Source organism: Rhinatrema bivittatum, chromosome 12 (genome assembly GCF_901001135.1).
Source record: "Rhinatrema bivittatum chromosome 12, aRhiBiv1.1, whole genome shotgun sequence".
In the NCBI taxonomy this organism is placed as follows: Eukaryota; Metazoa; Chordata; class Amphibia; order Gymnophiona; family Rhinatrematidae; genus Rhinatrema; species Rhinatrema bivittatum.
Genome location: NC_042626.1, coordinates 32,563,632 through 32,589,971, shown reverse-complemented (window position 1 = coordinate 32,589,971; position 26,340 = coordinate 32,563,632). Strand labels below are relative to the sequence as shown.

At 44.7% G+C, this 26,340-nt stretch overlaps 1 protein-coding gene across 6 annotated transcripts in view; it reads right to left on the bottom strand.

The window, feature by feature from the left end:
• GRAMD1B (GRAM domain containing 1B) overlaps positions 1-25,587 on the bottom strand; it is a 230,608-nt gene extending 205,021 nt beyond the window's left edge. For all 6 annotated transcript variants that reach the window (XR_003852254.1, XM_029573983.1, XM_029573984.1 and 3 more), the window contains exon 1: positions 25,474-25,587. The gene's annotated coding sequence lies outside the window, so the exon portion shown is untranslated. The remainder of the gene's footprint in view (positions 1-25,473) is intronic.
• Between the last annotated feature and the right edge of the window lie 753 nt (positions 25,588-26,340).

Genomic DNA, 26,340 nt, shown 5'->3' with positions numbered 1-26,340 from the left:
ATTCTTCAAAGCTCATTTCTGACTGTGGCGGTGGAAGTGGCAGTGGCAGCCTAGACTGTGTGAATGCATACGGGCCTGGGCCGGAGCCAGCACACACTCTACTCCTAGGCCCTTGGGAGCAGAGCATGCGTTGGCGCAGACCTTGGCCTGCATGTCCTCACGGTTTGCTCCACCCGTGACTGAGCCTAGGACCAGCCTCTGCGGCAGAAAAAGGGCTCTAGGGGGGAGGAGGGGGGTTGCAAACCTGGAAACTCTCTGGGTTTGATTTGGATTCTCTGAGTTTACAGCCCTGACTCGGGGTCACCGGGAGACACCCCAGTATGTCCGGGACCGCTTGTATCAGGCAGGCAGTAGTACTGCCACAGAGGTAGCGGCTGGAAGGAAGCTTCCGTCTGCCTCCTGCTGCTGAGGAAGGTTGAGAGGGAGGAAAAGAAAGAGGTTAGCGAGGGAGTGAGCAAGAGGAATAGGGAGCTGACTAGTGTTGTGGGGGAGAGTAAGTGAGAGAGGACCAGGGATAGCTCATGTGGATCTTTTATTACTAACTGTAATATGTTGAACTGTAAGAGGATTTATGATGCCCTTTTTAAAGGTTTCATCGTTTTTCCTTTTAGGGTTTGGTTTTATTTTATGAAATGTTTTATTATGATGGTATTGTTTGGTTGTCACACTCTGAGAGCACTTTTTTGTGACAGAGGGGAGATGATGAAAAGGGAGAAAACCTCGGAAGGAGGCGAGAGAAAGGTCCAGGGATAACAGGAGATGCAGAAAGGCAGGACTGGGAGGGGAGGGGAGAGAGGGAGGGAGGGATGCTGGATCGGGGGAGAGAGGGAAGGGGGTCAGGGAAAAGGAATCCAAGGAGATAATGTAGGAGAAAGGAGGGATGGCATGGGGAAAAGGAGGAAAGAAGCAAAAAAAAAAAGAATAGAAAGAGAAAGAAAGAAAAGGAATTAAACTATCCCCTGTGGAAGGCAAGACAAAGGAAGAAAAGACAGCACTAAAATAGAAAAGCAAAGGTAAGACACCAGAGACAGAAAACAGGAAGAAGAACAGACGAGTAGAAAATTAGAAAAAAGAGAGACGTTGAGCCAGAAAAAGAAGACAGAGACACCAAAGATTGAAAACTATTTTATTGTCAGATAGAGGATATTAAGAGGAAGATAGTTCCATGGTGATGGAGGGGAGGGGGAAGGATGGAGTTAGTCTCCCCCTCCCCCTTCCCCTGCTAATCTCAGGGTGAGCTGAACTCAATAGTTCCCAGGTGTGGGGGGGGGGGGGGGGGGTTGTGGAGAGCTTGGCAAGGTGAGTAGGAGAAGGATTAATTGAATAATTGGGAGAGAATTAAAAAAAAAAATTTTTTTCAAAAGTTGTCAACTCTACTTCTGGCCAACCCCAGGAAGCCGAAAATCTAAGCTGAGAATCTAACCCATGTCCTTGGTTGACACTGCACAGCAGCACAGCCACTGAGAGCCGGCCGGCAGGCAGGCAGGCAGGCTGGCCCCCCACCCCACCCCCCCCTGAATGTGAAGTGTAAACCACAACCCTCCCTGCTTGTGACAGAGGAGAGTTTTGGGGAAGGAAGTGAGCAAGCAGGCAAAAGAACTCAGAGATCTCCTGCTTGCACACTTAGGGGAACTCACTCCTTAAGCTTAGTGGCAGAGGCACCAGACTCCCTTAACTCTTGCTTTCTCCCCTTTCTCCTTCCACTGCTCTCCCCCCCCCCCCCCCCCCCCCCATTCTTACTCTTCCTTCATTCTCTTGCTATCCCTACTCTTGCACCATGCTCCCTCTCTTCCCCCCCCCCCCTACTGCCCAAGCCAACAACACAGCCTCCTCCTTCTTCCAGCCTGCATAGGCCAATGACATGACTCCTCCTTCTTTTGGCTCTCAAGGGCCGATGATGCGCCTCCTTTTCTTTCCGACCCTTGGGCCTGTGACATGCCTCCACCCCCTCTTCCCTGCCAACTGCCAATCCTACCCCAGCTCTTCAAACCCCTCCGCCCCGATCCCCAGATCTCAGAGACACTGTCCTCAGACGGCAGTGGGCGCAGGGCCTAGGTCAGTCCATACTCACAAGCCCTGCTTGCCCTTCACTCCCCACAAAGGGCAGGCCGTCTGAGCATGGGCTTAGGCTGCCTTAGTCTTCACGCGCATGGCAGTCTGAGGACACTGTCACTGGAGCAAAGCCCCTGAGGCCTGAAGGGGTAGGCGAGGAGAAGGAAGGGTATAGAGAGCTCATGTTTTCATCTTTAAAAGCATTTTTATGTGCAGGCCTGGATTCCTCCATGGGTACAATCTGCCCATGAACTAAGACAGCAAATACCCGGGGGCAGCTCGCAGAGCAAAATAATTTGTCACCTCCAATCTCTTCTACTACTCTCAGCAGTCACGGGCCAAAGATCCACCGCCTCCACTCCTCCCAATGTAGCCTGTGGGGCTGAGGAAAGAAGAACTGCCACCCCTCCCATGAAGCCTATGGTGCAGAAGGATTAACCTGATGCCTACCTTCCAGATCCCACCCACCTTATAGACCACCAGGCCCAAGAGGATAAGCAGCCACTGCTGGGGGGAAGGAGGAAGAAGGGCAAGGGACACAGATAGCTGGAGACTGGAGAGGGGAGGAACCCAGCCAGGGTAAGACAGAAGGCTGAGATGGGGCAATGGAGGGGAGATTTGGGGAGGAAAAGGGTTGGGACAGGGAGAACTGGAGGGTAAGAGGGGGAAAATGGAGGATGAAATCTAGCTCTGAGTAGATAGAAAGGCAGGGAAGACAGAAAAGAGAAAGATCAATATCAAAGACAAAGATAGACAAGGAAGTGAAGAAGACAGGAAAATGGACAGGAGACCCTGGAGAAAAAGAAGACCAAGGAAGAAAGCAGAAAAAAAGAGAACGAGACCAATGCAATTTTTAAAACGCAGGACAAAAGCGTTTTATTTTCACTATAGTGATCGGAATATGTCAGCTTTGAGAATCTACATCTCTTATATCTTTGTATTTTGCTTGGTATAGGAAACAATTCTTTTCTGTGTCTCTTCCTTTAGTACTGCACTAAATGCAGGGGGAGTTGCCATTTCAGTTTTGTCTGTACATTTTTATTTTCTAATTTCTGAGCTCTAGTTCTGTGTTTGGTGAAGGTCTGCAAGCGTGACTGAGATGCAGTATTCTGCTAGTGTGTAGTTTCTGTTAGAAGTGTGCAAGGATAAAAAAAAAATTGTTTTGTTTTTTGGTTCATTTTTGGGAGGATTTTTCTCCACAAAGTTTGTTTTGTGGAATGTTTGATTCATTTCACTCATTAAAAAAAAAAAAAAAAACGGGGCCAGGATGCCTTCTGGCCCCCACTTACCCAGTCCAGTGGGGATGTCGTACATCAAAATGGAGCTGTCCCCTGGGGAGGATGAAACAGAATTAATTAAGTCCGGTGTGACCCCAGTACATGGCATCAGTTTAATAAGAAATAAGAGGACATGATCATCGGAGCTGCAAGACCTGAGCTCCGGGCCTAAGCTAAGACCCAGGCATCAAGGCCTCTGAGGTCAGACCTGGGACCGAGTCAAGCTCCCAGCATCAGGCCTGGGCTCATCTCCGGCCTAGGCTGAAGCTCAGGTGTTGTGACCCGGCCTCTGGCCTGGGCCCCAGCCTTGGGCCTGAGCCAAGGACCAGGTGTTGGGACCTGGCCTGGCCACTTCCTCAGATATCCAATGGATCAGTATTTGGGAAGCTCGGGTCTCAGCCAAGGCCCTGGCGTTGGCCCAGACCTAGGATGAGACCACTGCATCATGCTTGACCTAGTCTGCAGCCCCTGCTTTGGGCCTTGGTCTTTGCCCTGGGCGAGGCCCTGGCTTTGGGCTTAGCCGAAGCTAAGGTGCCGGAATTGCGCTCAGGCATAGGCCGAGGACCCTACTTTGGGCCTCGGCCTAAGCTCTATGCAAGGCCCCGACCTTGGGCCTAGGCCTTAGCCCAACCAAACCTTTTTAAAGGAATTACAGGAATGAGGTTCGTTTCATTCAGAGGGCCCTCAATTCAGTTTGGGATGCCTGAATGAAATGAAATGCCCTTTTTCTTCATTTAAAACAAATGTGCATCCTTAGTTTCTGTGTAGCAATCTATAGCAGTCCAGCTTGTACTGTTTTCCCAACAGAAGGTGTATTTCTGTTCTAGGATCCGGTATAATATTTGCTGTGCCGCCTTTTCATAGAAAGGTTTGTTGTCAGGTGTGAGTTCTGGCAGATGATACTGTTATGGTATGGTTGGTTTGCTTTATCGGTTCTAAGGGTCTTTTTGCAGAGGTAGGAGAGGTAGAAGGCCTTAGACTCCAGACCAGCTGGCAATGCAAACAAAATGTTGGATCCGCAGGGGCCAAAGCTCAGCCGGATAACCTGATCCCCACCCCTGAGGAATGGGATTGGTCAGGAGCCAGGTAAAAAGGTGCTGATGGGAAACAGGAAGCATTCCTGAACCAGAAGGCTACACGTTTTCTGTTTGGAGACCCTCAGAGTTAGCTGTTCCAGTCTGCTTTAGCTCCAGCCCTGTCTTGTTCTAGCCTGCTCCAGTTTTTGACTTTTCTTGTTTTAGCCTGCTCCCACTCCAGCTTGGTGCTTTAACTCAAGCCCTATTTTGCATCAGTTTAGCTTAGGCCTCGCTCAGGGCTCCACCCTAACCCTGGTCTGGCTTCAGCCCACAGCAGCCTCAGGACTTACTCTGGTACTGCCCTACCTGGTTTGTTTTCCAGTCTTATCAAAGTGTGAAAACCTGTGGCAGAGAACCTGGCACGGGGCAATTCGTATATCCCGCTACTGAGAGAGCATGGTAAAGGCAGGTTGTCAGTGGCTCCAGTGCCAATAAAATACCTTGCATTTCATTACTGTACTAGACCCATCTCCAGCCTAAAGATGGAGCTGCATAGCCTTAGTACTTGAACAGGGCTGCCTTAACACTTTGCAAGCACGCAGCATTCAGATGGGTTGGCACCTACATTAATACCGCCCACTCACACTCACTGGCTGCTCGAGAAAAGAGATAGAGCCCTTGGCCTTCTCTGTGCAAGCAAGTGGTGGTGTCTTATTTGGTTTGGGACATATTACATATTAGACAGACGCACGTGACCTCATGCGAGGCATGCCCAACGTTAAGTTCTTCTATTATCCAGCGATCTCACCCCCATGAAGAAACCCCTCTGCCTCTTTCAGGCTCTCGCCTTCTCATCTGTTGCCATGGTTTCCAAAGTTCTATCTATAGCAGGAGATTTTCTAAGGTTTTATACAGTATGTATGCAACAGCTCCATAGAAACAAGGATCTATGCTCCCCTCAGCTCGGAGCTAAGGGAAGGCGGCTGATCTATTGTGCTAATTATCTTCGTGACTGAAATTTAGTGCTGCAAAAGAACCAAGGCAGCTGTCATGGCCATCATAGAAGCACTCCTCCCCTGAGTGCTTTAGGGGGGTCCCCGCGATCAGTTGATACCAATGATTTTACTTCTGCAAGGAGGTGATCCTGAGGAACAGGATGACACCTTGTTAGAATGATAACCTCACTCTTCTGAGATCTACACTGTCACTTCATTCTTAGAGCAGAAATCCAGTGATTGGGCGGGCTGCCTGCCTCACGGGCTAACCCATGCCATCTCCAGGTGACACACTATTTTCTAAAGCTAATCTTGTAGGCATAAAAACTGACCATAATAGAAGCGAAGTAACTCCTGGTGGGAGGGCTGATCATTGATCAGGATTGCAGGCTGTCTGATTCTCTGTGAAAAAAAAAAAAACCCTGACTTTCTGCAGTCCCTGGAAGCAATGTTTCCCTCCCTGGTCCTAAACTTCCCTCTTATTTCTGCTCTGATTTCTTTCCCGCTCTAGAATGACAACTGGCCTTGCATTTGGAAGGACGTTGCCTGTTTGTCAAAATAAGACTGCCTGCCTGAATTTCCCTGAAAAATAAACCAGCCAATGCGTTTCAATGGAGTTTTGCGACATACCCCCACCTTCCCATCCCACCCCACACGCTCCAACAATGTCCTCTTGGAAGATGGCCAAATGATTACAGTAGGTAAAATCTCTCCAGTTAGTGCTGGAAGTGTCCTTCCAGTATTGTTGAGAGCCGGGGACCGTGTTCATCATTTCAACACAGCGTCTGTTTCCCTCCAACCCCATGAGGGGGAGCCAAGACACTAAAGATTAGGCAGGCAGCAACTCAAACATCTGAACCCAATGCCAGTGAAGGAGGCCTGATCAAGCCCAAGGAGGAAATGCATAGCCAGCATTCTCCAGATAAAATATTCATCAGAACTTAGAGCTGCACAAATCTGTGCTGTTATGGAAACAACCCCATTATCACTCAGCAATGTGGGCATGAAACATTGGCCAGACTAAGAGCATCTTAATTCACTACTTATACCTAGCATTTTTAAAGCACTACAGGATATACACAGTCCTGTGTAATGGCAATAAGTACTGAGGTATAAATACTTACCACCTAAGTGGGGGGTTTCTGAGACAACGGGACATAGAGCGACTTGCCTAGGATCACACAGTCCTGGCTTACCTGGCGGTTAGCCTATTGCTCTGACCGATAGGCCATTCTTCTGCCTGTTAGCAGCAAAGGTTTTTGGAGAGGCTAATGTCCCCTTTCAATCAAGCTATGTATGGAACATTAACATTTTCTTCCAATAAGTCAATGTCTTTAGGAAAACTCATTTGCTGTACAGTCCTCTTCTGAAACGTTCTGTTTTTATGACATGAACATAAAACCAGCTTTTTACAGATATGTCATCAAGTCATCTCTTTTAGTGCTGTAGTTAAGGATATTTAATACTGTTCCACACACAAAATAAGTTGGTCGAGTACTTGAAATTCTCTGGTTAGCCATTACTACAAATGGAAACATTGATCAGTCACTCACAAATGTATTACAATCCATAGTAATGGAAAATTTGCGCATGAAACCCAACGGTGAAAGTCTCAGCACTATGGCGAAATTTTGTGACATGAATCAAATGTTGACACATCAAGTGGATTGGAATAACATCCTTTTCTGATTTTATGGAGTTTAAAAAAAAAAAAAAAGAAGAGAAACCTTTTCTAGCCTTTCTGGTAGTTACTGATGGAGCAGGGGAAAAGGGGAAACAAGTCATTTCTGCTGGCTCTTTCATCTCTGTACAATGGATGTGTCCCTAAACATACAAATGTACTGGAAGTAGAGATATAAACACAACAAAATCCATAACGGCATTTAGAACACTCTGGAGCGGGGAGAACATGATAGGGGTGAATATTCAACACCAGTTACTAGATAATATTCGGCTGTGTTCAGCAGTCACCACTTAGCCAGATAACTATCCAGCTAAGTGGCGGGTGGGATGGATGTGGCTAACTTAATGAAAGCTTTTCTCCCATTTTGTACCTATGCAAAAAAAAAAAACCCTTAGTGAATCAGGTACTTAGCAGGATAAGTGGTGATTTCAGACTTATTTGGCTGCATTAGCTAGATAAGTTAAATCTGCTATTGAAATCGAAAGCTAACTGGATAAATGAATCCATCTATTAGTTATCTGAGTATCTTCAGCGATGCGGCTATGCCACTGAACATCCCAGACAGCTTAGCTGGATGTGTTTACCTGGCTAACCTGTTCAGCCAGATAGTGGCTGAATATGGACCTCTACGTGACTTATATTGTACATGTTGGTGGTCCGTTTTGAAGTTATCAATATGTTAAAAGCCTTATATAGATATTTCCAATGTGTGACTAACTCAGGGACTGAACAAGGAAAATGCCTGTATCTATCGCTCCCATCTTTTATCCTATTATTCTCAGGGATTTTTCACCCTTTTCTGATAATTTTGGCTCTGTAAGAAATGAGAAACCCTTTATCCAGTGAGCAGAATATTGTTTCATAAAAATGTCCCGGTATTTATGAAACCATCAGGTCACCCAGCTTATAGGTTCAGTGTGGCACCGATGCCCCTGTGCACAATGGCAGGAATCCAACATTTCAGCTGGCAGGAAAAAAATCTATTACAGTTTGAGACTGGGTGTGCAAAGAATTCCCCTGAATTGGGGCTGCCACTCTGCCCCTGAGATATGATTAATGTTTTACGGTTAATGGGATATTATTTATACCTGCGCATATCTGTCCATCAGACCCCGCTTCTCTTTCAAGCCAAAAGGAATGTGTACACAAGAACTAACTTGTGGGTGATGTCTGAAAATAGGGAGACAAGCTGTCAATAATGTGATGATCTTTTTTACAGAGCCTAGATGCCTTTATTGGAGAAGCTGTGCCCTTCAGATGCTGGATGAAGCCAAAAGGGATTTGTTTTGGGACCTAGTGCACAGACGAGGTGAATGCTTAAAACTGGGAGACTGGATCAGCGCTTTTCCAGTTCTATCCATGCAACATACAGTTTCTTATTGAATCAGCTCCTTACCACTTGTTTGTACTGCCAATGAAGTGTTGTTCTTCATATGCAAATCTGTAGTGGCACAATTTGATTGCACTAAATTAACACTGGCATCCGTTGCAAATGTATAGTATACTCCTGGTTGACTGATTAACATAAAAACAGAAGCTTTGATGATGAAATCCATGTAAAAATAATAAACATCAATACCTTTTGGATGCATCTGCTTTTCAAGTAGTACATTTTCAGTCTGCCTCTACAGCCCAGACTAAGTGCATATGCAGTTCTGCAGCCCTAAACTAAAGCAATTCTAAGCACTGGCATGCAAGATAGCACAAATCTACTTCCTGAATTTCTGTATCCTGCACTGCTCCAAAGTGTGAACTAACCTTGAAACTGGAAGGAGTGTGGGATTAAGCAAGGTCTGCTATTCCTTTGAAACATGCCTTGCCAATGTTGCCAATGAGACATAATGGCCATTCATCACCAACCAAGGAAAGACAGAATGCCAGGGATCGAAAACAGGTAGCAATTAGGCCACTGTTTGTGAGATGGAGCTGTTTCCAATCATTGCTGTGGTAGAGGTGATAGCACTATCTGAGGCTGCTATCTATGAAACCAAAAAGCCTCTAGCCAGAGGGTGGAATGCTAGGAGCTATGGTCATGGAAAGGTGGCTTCCTAGAAGGTTGTTCTAATCTAGTCAATACTTTCTTCGATAGAACTAAGACTCATTAGGAAACATTCTTGAAGAGTATGGCATTGTCAGGATTTGAACCACTGACCCTAGAAGGCAGAGGCCAGGGAGGTGCAGGAAATATTTACACTCTGGTGGCCAAGTACTTAGGCACACCCTCAGGTGGCTCCATTGATTCAGCACAGGCTGTGTCCTGATTGGTGGTAGGACAGCCAACCCAAGCACACCTTTCCTGGTACAATGGACTCCTTCTCTGCATGCAGCCCTGCTCTAGTGTTCTTGCTCTGCAGTCCCGCTCTGCTGTTCCTGCTTCATGCCTTTCCCTGGGGTTTCTGAGCTTGAGTCTGCTGCAGTGTTACAGCTGCATGCTGAGATGCTTCCCAAGCTAGGCCTGGTTTTACCAGTCTTGGCTCAATATTTGGCCATCCAGCCACTTCAGGTAGCATTCGCTAGTGAGTGGATGTAACCTGGCAGGCATTCCATTCCCAAGACCTCTGCCATGGGTTATTCCTGGGAGCTATAGCATGATATTTAATGTTCTCATATTCCTATACTGAGACTCAGATACAATGTAGTTGCAGGCAGAAATACCAATTTTCTCTCTTGGAGAAAGACTCACTTGCTTGGCCAACAAATGTACAAGAGTTCCACCATCTGCCTTGAACACATTTCATTAACCCAATGCCTTTCAATGAGACATTAAAGGAGACCTCTTATTTGCTCTCACATCACCCTCCTATGGGGCGTTTGCATGTTTGTTGGGAAACGAGAATCCTGAAGTTTATTGAATTTGGGTGCCACTATGGTTATACTCATGTCTGCTCTGCAAATGTTCCTTGACCCTACAGCCTAGTGTTTTATAGCAGTCTTGCTTCTCGTGTTGTTATTGGTGCCTGATGAATCCCTGGACTCCACCAGCCTCAACTGTTTAATGAGGTCTGGCTTCTCTATGACCCTGCTGTTAAAGGCTCTATATATTTTTCACTGCCTCTGCTCAATAAACCTGCAGACTTGTATATTGTCAAGTTCTATACTCTGGTGCTGATGGCGGCCCAGTGCATTTTTTTTGCTGTTGATTTGTAAGCTTGGACAGATGGCTGCAGGTACACCTCGGTCAGGTTTCAGGCTCTTATTACTTCCCTGCCATCCTTCCCTCCTGTAAGCGTTGATGAAGTAGCAGGAGATTAAAGAAAAGGAACATGGGACATGAGCTGACAGCTCGTGTGGGCGGGCTGCTACACTTTTCAGGAACTGGGACATTGAAAAGCAGATGTGGTTTTTTTGCCACACTAGGAAACGCCCCACCATAACTGTTAGTTTTGAAGTAACTGTCCCATCATGCAATTGTTAGAACACAGCCCTCCTCACCAGTTTTTTGCCACAAAGCCCAGCATCAGCCTTGACAGTGGACTAGAAGGAGCTGTAACCTTGATTCCACCCTTCCCCGCCCCAGCAAATGGCATCTCCTTCGTAATTCAGGCATGAAATGCATTTCCTGGAACAATGAACAGCTGGTATTTACCGTAACGGTAGCGCCCTTAGCTGTGCTCCAGTTTCAGAGCACCTTCCCTGCACCAACCTCCCTCACTCCCCTAACCCCACCATGATCCTGTTTCAGAGCACTGCACCTCCCCCTCCACCCCGCTTCCATCAGTGCTAGCACCCATTGGGCTGGGAGCGCCACCCCTGCTGCTCTAGACGCAGGCTCTTCCAACATTTCCTGGACATCATTTATTGATATATTTACTTCCATTGGATATTCCATCTTTTCCTGGGAATGGCACAAGACACATTAGAAAGAAAGATGTGAATTGCAGCACATATGTCTGGGGTTGAGGGAAGGGACATAAAACTGGGAACTGATCAATGCAAAAGTAGCAATACATTAAATATACTGATTTCCTAGTATAGGGGAGGGGGTACCTCACAATAAGATGAACAAACATGGCACATGAAAGTAGAATATTGCCTTGATAGTTAAGAAATGATAAGGCTTGGCGAAATAGCCAAGTTTTGATTCTTTTTCGAAAGGAAGATTAACAGGTTTCCTTGCATAAGTCCTGTGGGGTATTGTTCCATAAGTTGGGTGCAAAGCAACTGAATGCATGAAGCCTTGTGCAGGTGAGCCTTGCTGTAGCTAGGGAAGGGGCAGATAAAATGGTCTGTTGGGAAGAGCAAAGTTCCCTCGGTGGGGTGTATGTGAGCAGGAGATGAGACAGGTATGCCGGGGCTATTTGGTTCAGGCATTTGGATGCAATACAAAGTACTTTAAATGTTATTCTGCTCTCACTGGGGAGTCAATGCAGATTATTATACAAGCTAGGCTTCACATGGTGACTGGGCTTGGTCCCTGCTAAAAGCCTTGCTGTTGTATTTTGCAAAAGATGGAGGCACTTCAGGCTGTGCTGTGGAATACCATAGTATAAGGAATTGCAATAGTCAATACAGCTATTGATCAGGGAATGAATGATGGTGGCTAGATCATGTTTTCTGAAGAAGTTATGTAATTGTCTAAGTTAATGTAAATGGAAGAATGTGCACTTTACCATAACTGAGATGTGGGTTTTCATTGAGAATTGACTAAGAAGATTACCTCCTCCCCCCCCCCCCCCCCCAATTATTTACAGACTGAGGGTTGGAGGGTGGTCTCTGAAATGGAGGGTGGGAGTAGCAGAAGTCATCCAGAGTTCCAGACTGGCTTACCCAAAGAAGCTCAGGTTTGGATGGGTTGAGTTTAAGTTTGTAATCACACAGTCACTGGTCTACTGTTGAGAGATCATTGCTAAGGTTAGAAATGACAAGTGTTGATCAACTTTTATTTTAACCTATAGCTGGATATCATCAGCAAACAGATGATTTGTGATGTGATAAGAACATAAGAAATTTCCATACTGGGTCAGACCAAGGGTCCATCAAGCCCAGTATCCTGTTTCCAACAGTGGCCAATCCAGGCCATAAGAACCTGGCAAGAACCCAAACACTAAGTCTATTCCATTACCGTTGCTAGTAATAGCAGTGGCTATTTTCTAAGTCAACTTAATTAATAGCAGGTAATGGATTTCTCCTCCAAGAACTTATCCAATCCTTTTTTAAACACAGCTACACTAACTGCACTAACCACATCCTCTGACAACAAATTCCAGAGCTTAATTGTGCAGTGAGTGAAAAATAATTTTCTCAGATTAGTTTTAAATGTGCTCTTTGCTAACTTCATGGAGTGCCCCCTAGTCCTTCTATTATCTGAAAGTGCAAATAACCAATTCACATCTACCCATTCTAGACCTCTCATGATTTTAAAGACCTCTATCCTATCCCCCCCCCCCCCCCAGCCATCTCTTCTCCAAGCTGAACAGCCCTAACCTCTTTAGTCTTTCCTCATAGAGGAGCTGTTCCATCCCCTTTATCATTTTGATCACCCTTCTCTGTTCCTTCTCCAGTGCAATTATATTATTCATCATTCCTTTCCTAATAATTCCTAACTTTCTGTTTGCTTTTTTGACTGCTGCAGCACACTGAGCCAATAATTTCACTGTATTATCCACTATGACGCCTAGATCTTTTTCCTGAATGATGTCACAGATTGGCTGGATTGAAATATTAAAAAGAAGTGGTGAGAGGACCGAACCCTGGAGGAACTCCGCACTTAAGATTTTTTTTTTTTGGGGGGGGGGGGGGGGGGGAGAAACATTTATTGGCCCAGACAATGGACAGAATTCTGTCACCAAGGAATGAAGGAACCATCTGAGGGCCAGTCCATCTATACCACTTCTTTGTTAGCACAGTAACAGGGAGTTGGTGATCTCTGGTGTCGAATGCCGCAGAGAAATCTAACAAGACAAGGCGTGAGTCTCCACCGCATGGAAGCAGATATGGTCTACTAGAGCAAGCAGGACAGATTCTGTCCCATGGCCTTTTCTGAAGCCTGTCTGGTAAGCGTGAAGAGTATGATAGTAAACAACTTTTTCAATGAGTTTGGACAGGAAGCAGAGATTGGGCAGCAGTCGTCCATTTGAGTCCAAATCCAATTTTTTGTTGATGGGTTTGATTACTGCCTCTTAGAGGAAGAGGGTAAGCAATCCAGTGATCGCATGGTATTGACAGATTGACAACTTATGGAATTCTCCATACTTCCGCATGAAACGGAATTGACCCCCCCGTGAATACGTATCACGAATGCAACGAAAACTTTGTGGTTGCACATCCCTAACCTCCAGTAGTAGCCTGCTAGTCACAAAGTGCAGTTTGCTTCTGAAGGAAGTCCACCTTCACCATCTTTCTGCTTCTGGGCTGAATTTTTCATTCTAAACAACTCCGGGCAACTCACAGCTAAAGTCTGTCTCTGCTTTTGCCTTTTGCTTCCTGTTTATGGATCCATGATTATCAAAATCAACAAGGCAGCTGCTGCTTTTTAAAGAATGTTACTTTTATAAGCTCTGCAAATTACTTTCTGTAGGAGGCTGTGATTTTGGATAACATCATCTATTTTAAAAAAAAAAAACACACACACACACACAAACCAGTAATTTTTAAAGCATTCTTTCTAATGTGGTGCTGGTTAGTGACTGCTGTAATAGAGGGATCCTGACCTTATGATGTCACCGCAGGATGCAGCTCCATAGATGCAGCTCCAGTGAGATCACAGCAGATGCTGCAGCTATACAATAACGGAAGCCAAGTTCCCACTGTCACAGTATCATGCTAAAAATATTTTGTAAAAAATGTAAAACAATGGACTCTGCTTCCCAAACCATAGCCACCTAAGTCACGGATGTTCAAACCGTCCTACGACACCCCCCCCCCCCCCCCAATCAGTCGGGCTTTAAGGATATCCCTAATGAATAAGCATGATATTTATTTGCATACACTACCTCCTGTGTATGTAAATATTCCTCATGCATATTCATTAGGGATATCCTGAAAACTCGACATAGGACCAGTATGAGCACCCCTGCCCTAAGTAAAGGATGACTAGCTGACTCTAGTTTAAAGGACAGGTAGATCCAGTCCTGCCTTTACCTCATACCACTTCATGCATATGGTGGTAGTTCTGATCTCCCTAAGAATCTTCCTCAAGGAAGACTTAAAAAAAAAAATCTTGGATATGGCCTCAAAAGTGCAGAAGTAAAAGAAATAGATTAAAACGGAAAAGAACAGAGACCGATGAATGAGCTCAACCTGGGAATCTAGAAAGCCAAGTAACAGGCAAGCTAGCACTGCTGCGAATTAATGTCATCATTGTTATGATGGGGTTGTTAGTAACATCATATGAGTCCCATAAGCCTCAAGGTAGTTATATATATGTAGTTATAATTGTAAACCGGAGTGAAGGCTACTCTGCTCTACTTCGGTATATAAAAAAATGCTAAATAAATAAATAAATAAAAAATATTTCCTCACAATATTAAGCTTGTTGCATGGGATTTTTGGTTTGGTTTGTTTGTGTGGGTTGTTTTTTTTTTTAATTTAATTAGATTGTTGGAGACCAAAGTCCTGGCCTATATTGAATTCGTCAAGCCCAGGTAAGCTTCTTAGTGTTACTATGGCAGCAGCTTGCCATGCTGACTCCTGCTCTGGAGCTGGCGCATACTGGGTGCCTACTTCATCCTGCTGTGCTCAAGAAGTTTCTCTGAGGTCTTAAAGTTATAATATACATTTCTTCTATTAACAGTTTTGGGTTCCCCATTCATCAATGAGTTGAGATCTTCGGAGCAGTATCATCTAGCTTTGGATCCACTGGCTTTCTTGTTGGTGGGTGGTCTTCTGTGCATTACTTCTCTCTGCAGAATCCCTCCTTACTTCTTCTCGTCCATTGCTCATCAGAGATCCATCATACCCAGCCTCTGACCCTCTCAAATTTGATTCCTGTACAACCAGAAATGGGCAAGCTGGTTAGGCCAATTTGTCTTTATCTGCTATCATCTTCTTTGTTTCCAAAAATCTGTGCTGTGTCACCGCTGTGACTTCCTTTGAGCAAAAGCAAGACTCAAGCCCTGTAGAGAGGTATTCAATATTGTTCTTGACTTTAGAAGAGGGCCTCCCACCATCCTGATTTTCAGAATAACCCAAAGGCTGCACATGAAAAAGGGTCTTAGCCAAACGTATGCAAATATGTCTCATAAATAAATCATTGTGGTTCTTTGGCCTTTCAGGACCAAAGCTGGCCACCCATATTTTATAGCTAAAGATAATTGATCAGGGGCTCCACAACCTATCCTGGTGGCTCCACAGCCAGTTGGGTCATATATATGAGCATATACTGGGTCTCCAGAGAACACAGATGTAACTCATACATATTCGCTGTGGATAGCCTGAAAATCCGACTGGCTGTGGATTCACCAGCACAAGTTTGGGAACTGCTGCAATTAGTACTATCAGGCACCACATATCTTTATAGAAGATTTTAAGAGTTCCTCTGCTTACAAAAATTGGTCCATCAGATTCAACCTTAATTGAAATGACTTAAGGCAATCTGATGAATGTTGCCACATAAAACTGGATTCCTCAGGTCATCCCTGAGTGGGGTTGCTCATGGACTTCCAGGTCTTAGCTTCTTGGCATTCTGATTTTAGAATTGGCTTTTCTTTATACCCCGTTCACTGCTCATGGAAAATGGAATCTAAAGCTGTGGATGTGACCTTCCTGAGGGCAAAATGATTAGATAATAAGACACCATCTAGTCTGGTTGGTGAATTGGCAGTGGCTCAGAGAACACGAGTGGAGCTTCATAATATATTTCAAGTGTGTGGTACACCATGTAAAAATAATTGTAGCCTTTTCAAACAGATATGATCTGGAAGCCAGGGAGCAGTGACTCATGCCAGAAACACAGCTGTATCATTTTATTTTGCAAAGTTACTTTCATCCCTGCCAAAAGAACTTAAAGAAAATCAGGGCTCTGATGATACATTTTATTTTTATATTACATGAGTTTATGATGTCACTAGTGTAGCATTATGAAAAATGAAAGTTTAATTTCTCTGTAGGAAACTTTCCCAGTAAATGTAGAAAAACTACAAGGTTCTGGCTTATAGCTGTAGTAAATTCCTGCATCTAAGCATTAGTATATGAGAAGGTGTGTGGTGATGGTGATATGACTCACAAAATATAGTTACAAACTCAAGTCAATCCAAAATCAAATCTAAAAGCATTTACTGCATAACCACAGACCTCATACCCAATTCTCAATTATAAGCACCTTGCTATCAATTAACACAGTGCAGATGTTTTCAGTATAATCATAGGTCTTAATAGTGGTTTTTAATCATATATAGTGTCAACAGTGCAGCAAAATAATTGTAAATATAAAAGTGTTCAAGAAAAGAATAATCCATTTATCTTACTTTTTATATCCTTAAATCTTCAATGGCATGAGTCATGTATCCAAAAATAACCCCATAAGTTGCATTTGTCATAACCTCACAGAGACCCCCAACATTGACCGTGATTTGAAGTAGTATTACTCCTGCTTCAGAGGAATAACCGTTTCTTCCAGACATTATTACTGCTCCTCTGTGTGACATTATTGCTCCTCTATGTTACATTTTTGTGTGTCTCTCCATTTTTTGGACGCTTGTCTTCTTGTATTCACAAAATATAGCAGTATCACGAGGCCAAGTGTGAGGTGCTGGCTTTTGGTTCCTGACTCTGCCTCTGCTCCTCAGGCTAGGAGCAGCAAAGGTCAATTCTCATAGACTCCAGGGAGTGGAAATCTTCAGTAATCACTATGCACTTTTTTTTTTTTGGCAACGTAAGCCAGGTTTTCCTAAGGAAACGTTAAAGGTTTACCCCTAAGAGCGGAGGATGGTTGCTCGAGTTTTGGGTGGCCTCAAGGAGTCCACTCAACTGGAAACAGGGAGTATGTTTCCAGATCAGTCTTTGTGCTTCAGTTTTAGAACAGGGGTTGGAAGCTTTTTTGAGCCATAAAGTAACCAACATCTGGAATTTACTTTAGCAGGTTGAAAAAAACTAATGTCAGAGGGATAAGGGCAGAGCTTTCTCTTGGTCCCTGCTATAGGCTACCCCCCTCCATAATCTACCTGTGCCTCAAGGCTGCCGCCAGCACGACTGCTTCCTGCGCCTCACTCCAGTCCCCATCCTTAAGTTCCACTGCCCGCCCTTTCACAATCCCGCATGCCTGCACGGTTATCGCCACTACGATCATTGTGCCACCAACACACTTCCCTTCTGGAGTATGCTTCTTTTTTTCTTTTCAGAGCTCACTTTGGCAGCACGGGGCACTCACACTGCGAACTCTTCCCAAGCTCGCTCTAAGTTTCTGTTTTCTGTAGCTGGATCCAAGAATAGCACAGCCAGTCGGTTACTGATAATGATTCTCTCTGGCGCGGGCCCCAACCTACAGGGCAGCAGTATGAAAAATTAAAGTGCTTTACTGAAGGGAGAAGCTGACTGTGCCCCTGACCTACCCTCCGTGTCATGTGTCACAAGACATGAGTGTCAGAGCAGGAAGAGGATCAGAGTCTGGGCTTCTGTTTCAGGTTCTGTACTAGAAAGCAGGAAGGAAGAGGGCGGAGAACTGAGACTATGTCTGCATAAAGAATGAATGAAATGAGCACAACAAAAGTGACACAGACGATATGAACATTTTAGGTAAAGCATGACTGCAGTAATGTCATATTCATAATATGAGTTCAGCACAAGTGTAATAATACAGGTATATCACCCAGTTAACCCCTCCCCTGTTCATTGTAATTTCCTTTCCTCTCTCAGTTATTTGTAAACCGACATGATGTGTCCTACGAATGCCGGTATAAAAAAGTTTTTAAATAAATAAAATAAATACAGGTAAGTACAGTGAGTTCAATATTCAAAAGGAGCTAGCCAGATAAGAAAAGACTTAGCCGGCTATATCAAAGCCATTCCATATTGACTGGGCTGAGCTGGTGAAATTCTAGGAGGCCAGCACTGATTTCCTAAATTGACCGGCTGAGTCTGGGCGCTAGGGGTGTGCATTCGGATTGACCGCATTAGTAAAACGCAACTCATATTTTTTTTTTACTTAAAAAATTGATTCGACATAAACGATCGGATTTCCCACATATCGAACATAGATATGTTCGATATGTGGGAAATCGCGATTGTTGAGCCAAAATAAAAATATAAACCCCCTCACCCTCCTTAATCCCCCCCCCCCCCGACTTACCACAACTCCCCGGTGATGGAGCGAGGAGTGAGGACGCCATTTCTGCAATCCTTGGCGAGAAGCATGTGACGTCGGCGGCACGTCGAGTGACGCCGGCGTCACGTGATTCCCGGCTCGTTCGCGCCGGACGGCTCGTTCGGCCCAAAAAGAACTTTTGGCCAGCTTGGGGGGGCCTCCTGACCCCCTCAAGCTGGCCAAAAGTTCTTTTTGGGCCGAACGAGCCGTCCGGCGCGAACTTGCCGGGAATCACGTGACGTCGGCGTCACGTGATTCCCGGCTTCTTCGCGCCGAACGAGCCGTCCGGCGCGAACTTGCCGGGAATCACGTGACGTCGCGTCTGAGTGACGTGGCGCCACGTGATTCCCGGCTCGTTCGCGTCACTCAGACGCGTCACTCAGACGCGTCACGCGTCTGAGTGACGCGTCTGAGTGACGTGGCGCCGACGTGCCGCCAACGTCACATGCTTCTCGCCAAGGATTGCAGAAATGGCGTCCTCACTCCTCGCTCCATCACCGGGGAGTTGTGGTAAGTCGGGGGGGGGGATTAAGGAGGGTGAGGGGGTTTATATTTTTATTTTGGCTCAACAATCGCGATTTCCCACATATCGAACATATCTATGTTCGATATGTGGGAAATCCGATCGTTTATGTCGAATCAATTTTTTAAGTAAAAAAAAAATATGAGTTGCGTTTTACTAATGCGGTCAATCCGAATGCACACCCCTAGCGCCCAGACTCAGCCGGTCAATTTAGGAAATCAGTGCTGGCCTCCTAGAATTTTGGCCAGCTTGGGGGGGGTCAGGAGGCCCCCCCAAGCTGGCCAAAAGTTCTTTTTGGGCCGAACGAGCCGTCCGGCGCGAACGAGCTGGGAATCACGTGACGCCGCGTCACTCGACGTGCCACCGACGTCACATGCTTCTCGCCAAGGATTGCAGAAATGACGTCCTCACTCCTCGCTCGATCACCAGGGAGTTGTGGTAAGTCTGGGGGGGGGGGATTAAGGAGGGTGAGGGGGTTTAATTTTTTTTTTTGCACATATGTACATATACCCAACTCATTGGATTTTTTTTATGTCCATATTGGCCGCAAGTGGGACCCCCTTTCGGACATAAAAAATATGAACATAAAATTTTGCTCTGCACATCCCTACTGGGCGCTGCAATTGCAGACCAAAATGCATCCAGCCCCCACCCCATCCCCCCCCCCACCTGCAGTGCCCTGATCCCCCTCCCTGCATTAAAAAATAAAACACCAAAGTGCTGGCATCCCGATCCCACCACCCGCACCCCCCAAATCCCCCTTACCTCTTTCTCATCCTTTTGAAGTTTTTGAAAAAGCAGGGAGGGGATCCTGAACACCAACTCTATGGTCCCCTTTACCCATGCAGGAGGGGGGAAGGGGCTGGACACCAGCTCATTTTTCTTCCCCATGAAGGGGAATGGGAAGGTGGGAGTGGGGTGCGGTTCAGGATGCCAGCTCTTTTGTTTTCTGCACAATTGAGCGCGTAAATGAGCCCACAGAGATTAATGCTAACAGTTTACAAACTGTGTGGCGGGAGCCGCACGGTTTCCAAACCACAGCGTATTTCTGGCCTGTAAGCGCACGGGAACGTTTCAATGTTTATGGTGTAGGAAAAGGCATACTTTCTCTACCTATTTTAGAAAAGTATGCACATGTATTTTACATGCAAGACGATTAGAACATGTACACAGAATAACCCTGAGTTGTACACGGAGGCATATATTTTATAAAAATATATGTGCATGCTCCACTTTTTATGGGGGTACTCGGAATCAGCAGTTCACCCAGACCTCAACCCCCAACCACCTAATGCACTGAGCTGCCACCCAAAAATCGGCAGACAAAAGACAAGTGAGATTTCTCTTCCATGACTTAGCAGGCATAAAAGTGTAATACAAGTTCAGTAATATAAGCGCAAATACAAAAGTGCAACTTATGTGCATACTGTTTAATCCTACCTTGGGAATGGCCCCAAGACTGCCTCTCTTTATTCCCTGCTAACATTTACACACGGCATCACAAGTATGTGTGCACGTGCGATGATTCCATGTGTATGCTGCTTACGCATGTACATGCTGATTTTATGTGCAGGAAATCTTTTCAAAATTCACCACAATGAAGGCAGTTGGGAGGTGGGTTAGGGACACTACCATTGTTTTTTTTAATGCATGGAGGAGGAATCCAGCTTTGTTATGCGTTTGTTTTTACTTACCTGAAAACAGTCCAAAATAACTGCAGACATACAGAACCATTAATGGCAAGAAAACATCTTACAAACCACTCAAAAATTGTCAGTATCTCTTTACATGATTTTCAGAGAGAACCATCAATTGATTATTTATTTATTTATTATGTATTTGGTTTTATATACCGACATTCATTGGGATATATCACATCAGTTTACATGTTAACGCAGAGATGTAAAAGATGGACCAACATATCACCCCCGTGGATACTGAACTTTTTATTTTTAGTGTTTTCACCACTGACAGGTCATAAATAATCATTGATCCAACATTCATTCAAAATTTTGGGAGGAACTTTTTCACATGCTTTTTCACATGCGTATAAGCATGGGCACAATATATAATCATATGAAAAAATTCCCAAATTCCCAAAAAATTTTGAATGAACATTGGACTGAAAATAAAAAGTTCAATATTCGCAGGAGGTAATGATGATCTTTCACAAATAATCAATTTATAGTTTTTTTTCTGAAAATAATGTAAAGAGATACTGACAGTTTTTGAGTGCAACATACTATTGGTCTGTGAGACTTTGTTTTTATTTAACCAGCTAGCACATATTTCAGAGCTGACTGGTGAGTTTATGAATCTACATGGTCCAATTTTACCTGAGTAGAATTCGGTGAACTTCAGCTGAAAACTCTGATTAGGTGCGGTTAAAAATTCCCCTGAAGTAAAGGTTCCCAAACCTGTCCTGGAGGATCCTTATCCAGTCGGATTTTCAGGATATCCACAATGAATATGCATGAGATAAAGTTTGCATGTCAGACTGGCTGGGGTTTGTCCAGGACAGGTTTGGAAACCAATGACTTAAAGATAACTGGTTAAAATTCAGTGGGGTAGATTTTCAAAGGGTTGCACGTGTAAGATATGCGCGCAACCCCCGAAAACCTCCCCCTGCAAGCACCAAGCTTATCTTGCATAGGCTCGGCAGCGCGTGCAAGCCCCGGGAAGCGTATAAGTCCCGGGGCTTGAAAAAAATGGGCGTTCCGGGGGTGGGGCGCCGGGCCGGGGGTGTTCCGGGGGCGGGACCAAGGACCCGGAACAGCCACCGGGTCGGGGGATGGAGAACCGGCATGCGCTAGTTACGCCTGCCCGGAGGCAGGTGTAACTTCTCCAACAAAGGTCAGGGGGGGTTTAGTTAGGATTGGGGGGGGGGGCGGGTTAGATGCGGGGGCACGGAAGGAAAGTTCCCTCCAAGGCCGCTCCAATTTCGGAGCGGCCTCGGAGGGAACAGAGGAAGGCTGCTCGGCTCGGCACGCACAAGTTGCATAATTGTGCACCCCCTTGCGCACGCCGACCCTAGATTTTATAACATGTGCGCGGCTGCGCGCGCATGTTATAAAATCGGGCGTAGATTTGTTCGCGCTGGGTTGCACGAACAAATCTACGCCCACATGCATGTTATAAAATCTGGCCCAGTGTGAATAATAAATAGTGTTGACATGCAGTGTGTGATAAATATATGCAAGTATATGCTGTGTGAGTGTAATAATGCTATCAGGTACATTACAGCATGTGTATACTGATATATATGCATGAATGTGTGCAATAATATATGTATGTACAATGTAACATGAGCATAATACTAATCCTTAAAGTAATACAAGATTCTCTCTCTTTCTGCATATATAGTGCAAGTGTAAGCTATACTATATATATATATATATATATATATAGTGCAAGTGAAAGCTATACAGTGTGAGTATAATGGAGGAGTAGGTAGTGGTTAGAGCAGCTGGCTCCAAACCAGGGTTCAAATCCCAGTGCTGCACCTTGTGACCATTGATAAGTCACTTTATCTTCCGCTGTATGAGGTAGAAACTTAGACAGAGGGCTCACAATCTAAGTGAAATGCCTGAAAAGCAGAATAAATATCAAATAAATAATACCTGCTGCATGGTTATCATATTGTTTCCCTTTCTCTTTCCAACTTCAAATGCAGCCACTAAGAGCCAGATATTCAGTGACATTTATTCGGCTAAGTCTGGACATCACCAGATAAATGATGCCATTTGAATATCCTGCCATGCTCAGCAGTCAGCACTTATCTGGATAAAAAGTTATCCAGCTAAAAAGTTAGTCAGATAAGTCGGGGGTGAGGTGGAGTCAGCTGTCATAGCTGGATAAACTCCAATATCCAGCATTATTTGGTTTAGCCAGATAAGTTTAGGGCTACATGAAAGCAGCCTTACAGTTACCTGGATATGCTTATCTGGCTAGCTTTGCAATAGAAGTGGATATTCAGCAGCACTGACCATGTTCAGAGCAAAGTTAGCTGGATTCGTTTGACTAACTTAGCACTTCAGCCAGTGGCTGAATATCAGGCCCAAGCATGAATATTCCCACAGCCAATTGCTAAATGTTAACATCTACTGGCTGAAACTATGGTGCATGTGTTCTGGGTTCTTAGATTAGAAAAGATTATAAACATAGGGGATTAATTACAAATATTCAGGCCAATTCAGTATGGTGCGCTCAGGCCGAGCGCACTGTTAGTCCCCGTTTGGATGCATGTTTTCGACATGCTATTATTACCCCTTATACAGTAAGGGGTAATAGTGCGTGGAAAACACGCGGCCAACCCCCCTGAAACTAAACATGCAAATGCATGTTGATGAGCCTATTAGTTAGTCACGCTAGATACAGAAAGTAAAATGTGCAGCCAAGCCACACATTTTACTCTCAGAAATTAACTCCTGCCAAAGGCAAGAGTTAATTTTGGCCAGCTCCGGGAAAGTGCTTTTCTGTACACCCTCCGACTTAATATCATAGCAATATTAAGTCGGAGGCCCCAGAATAAAAAAAAATAAAAAATCTTTAAAAAAAAAATAAAATAAAAAATCTTAAAAAAAAAAAAAATCTGCCCGCGGCCTGCGGGTTGGAAAATGGACGCTCAATTTTGCCGGCGTCCGTTTTCCGAACCCGTGGCTGTCAGTGGGTTCGACAACCGACGCAGGTAAAATTAAGTGTCAGTTGTCAAACCTGCTGACAGCCGCCACTTCCACCAATAAGGAGGCGCTAGGAACGCGCTAGTGTCCCTAGCACCTCCTTATTAGCACGGGCCCTTATTTGAATACTGAATCATGCACCCAGGAAAGTGTCCTGGGCACTTGTTGGGAGAGCAGGCGCTCACCTCGGAGTGCCGGCTCTCCCACGCAATTTACTGAATAAACCGGTAAGTCTCATAGCACCACTTCTCAGGAGAGGTTGATTGATTCCTATTGAATTGGAGGCCCACAGGAGCACAGGGGAACTGCACAGCGAAAAATAAAGAATGAATGTTCCATCCAAAAATCCTACCATCCAGAAGAAAGGAACATAAAAAGAGGTAGATTCCAGCAAGGATCCAACTCAGGGGACCCAACAAAGGTCAAACCTGAGACTAAATAAACATTTAGATCAAGGAGCCCACCTAAACAGCTAACCAAATCCCCAAACAAAGCTAAAGGCTCAAACAATGGAAAATTATAGACTATCCAAGAATCTAGTCATTGGTCTTTCTAATAAAAGTCTAACAACCCATGACAAACTATTGAGCAACAAGCAGCCCATCCTATTTAAGAGAAGCTACAAACATATTCAACCTATGACTCAGACACAAAAGCAAATCATAGACTCAGCCAATGAAGTGCAACCAAAAACAGTAGTTCAAGTTTAAGAATCAAACAAAAACTCAACCAGAGATTGCATCCCTCTCCCTCACAAAAGAATCTAGGGATTTAAAGAAGGAGTCAACCAGCAATGCAAGACATGAAAGTAAATCATACTTTTGCCAACTACAATCAAGAAAAAATGCCAAGAAGATTATAACCTATGACACACAAACAAAATGACCACCACTCAACTCAGCTCTGATGCCTAAAATAGAGAACCATACGCAAATCATTCTTCCCCACCAAAGACCAGGAACAAGAGACTCACCCACTGGCTTACAAACAGAGGCAACTGGAAAACTCAAAGACTGGACCAGAACCCACCAGAGAAAGAGAATTTAAAAACATCCCTTAAGATTAATCAAAGATAAGCACCACTAGTACTTTTGTCTTGTTGCTTTACAAACTTTGCAGTTAATGTAAGGAAACCCTTTCACAAGACACCCCAGTTTGTTCTTTCATAGCCAGTTTCCCTGTAGTTTATAGCTTGCACATTCGCTGCCATATAAAAGTATCTTATACCTCAATCACTTCAATAGTCCATTTCAATAGTTTTGTCAGTCACCTAGTTACTTTGATATTTCACCTAGTGAAACCCCTTAAATAAGATAAAAATGTTCCTATACAGGATTGCATTTATTAAACCAGCTCAGCAGACTAAAATCACAGTCATCAGCAACTTTCTTATGTAGACTGAGCACCAGGTATACTGTTATTAATTTTAAGGCACATGCTTTTTTTTCTTATCTTAATAAATATAAGATTAAATGCGTTTTGATTACTGAGCCCCCACCCCAGGGTGGGTAAACGTTTGCATGCTGTAAGAGGTGGGGACAAGTCAGGGGAGTCAAAGTAGGCATGGATATTTCATTTACAAATCTACATTTACTTTGCAGGTGTAGATCTCATGGATACTTTTGTACCCATATTGAGCTTTCTGGCTGGATTTTCAAAAGGAAACTCCATAAGGTCAATAAGCGAGTACAAACTACTCACAGGAGTGCAGGCTGCACAGGGACATGGAAAATAGTCCTCTTCTAGTGCTGTAGGTGCCATGTTAGTCCACCTGATATGGAAACTAAGGGCAAATATGTTGTAGATAAGACCTTTTTATTGGACTAAGCAATAAATCTGTGTCTAGCTTTGGAGAGCTAGTCTCCCTTTATCAAGTCACTGACCTGAAGGCAGCTTAGGACTTGAAAACCAGTCACAGCTGTATTGAGTTAGTTCAATAAGATGGTATTACCTGCCTCTTGTCTGGCCCTTATTTTATAGCTATAGAAAGCATTAGGCAAAGCTTTACCTGCACAAGGCATGAGTTCAGTCTTCTGGCACTCCCAAGCACAATATCCATTCCAGTCCGGAGTCATAAACTCTTCAGATGAGCGTTCCCAGCTCCCATCACAGCATGTGTTGTGTATAGAGAGAGGAGAGAGACTACTGGATACATGTACAGTAGAGAGGGTTTTTTCAGTCCACAGGGAGGAGGCTGGCAGCCATGGAATTAAACAGCCAAGTTAGTAGCTCAGGGCAGCTCCACGTTATCACCAGACCATTCCTCAAAGCAAGAACACACTACAAAAACAAAAAAAAAATCAGATCTTTAAACCATCAGCTGCTTGCAGGCGAGCTCTGCCCCCTCCCTACTTCCACCTTCGTTGCCTCCGCCAGGCTCTCCACTTTCTGTGGCTCTGGATCTTTGCAGTCTCTCGCAGGTAAGTGATGTAGAGAAGCCGTGAGCCTGGCTCCTTTTGTTACATACAGAATGACCCTCGAGTGTCTGGATGGGGTTTGAATAGGCTGGCAGTGACTGAGCAGCAGCCTCTCCTTCCTTCCTTCACTGCCTGTCCTGAAGATTTAAGATGACAAAAAAGAAAAAAAAAAAAGCTGAAATATTCCAGCTTTTGCAAAATTTGAAATCTGACCCAGTTCCCCCGTTTCTTTCTCTCTTCTCACTCCTCCCCAGATGATTCCCTCGTGCCGGTTCCTCTGCGCGCCCCCTCCCCATCAGGAAAACTATTAAAATGGAAATTGCCAACGCAAGCAGGTCTGTCTTTCCGCCAGGCGGAGAAACACGGCACGGGTAGGGGCGCTCCCTCGCTTTTCTCCCCACACCTTTCTCATGGAAACAAATCCAGGTACAAAATGAACCTGCGTGCAAACCTCTCCT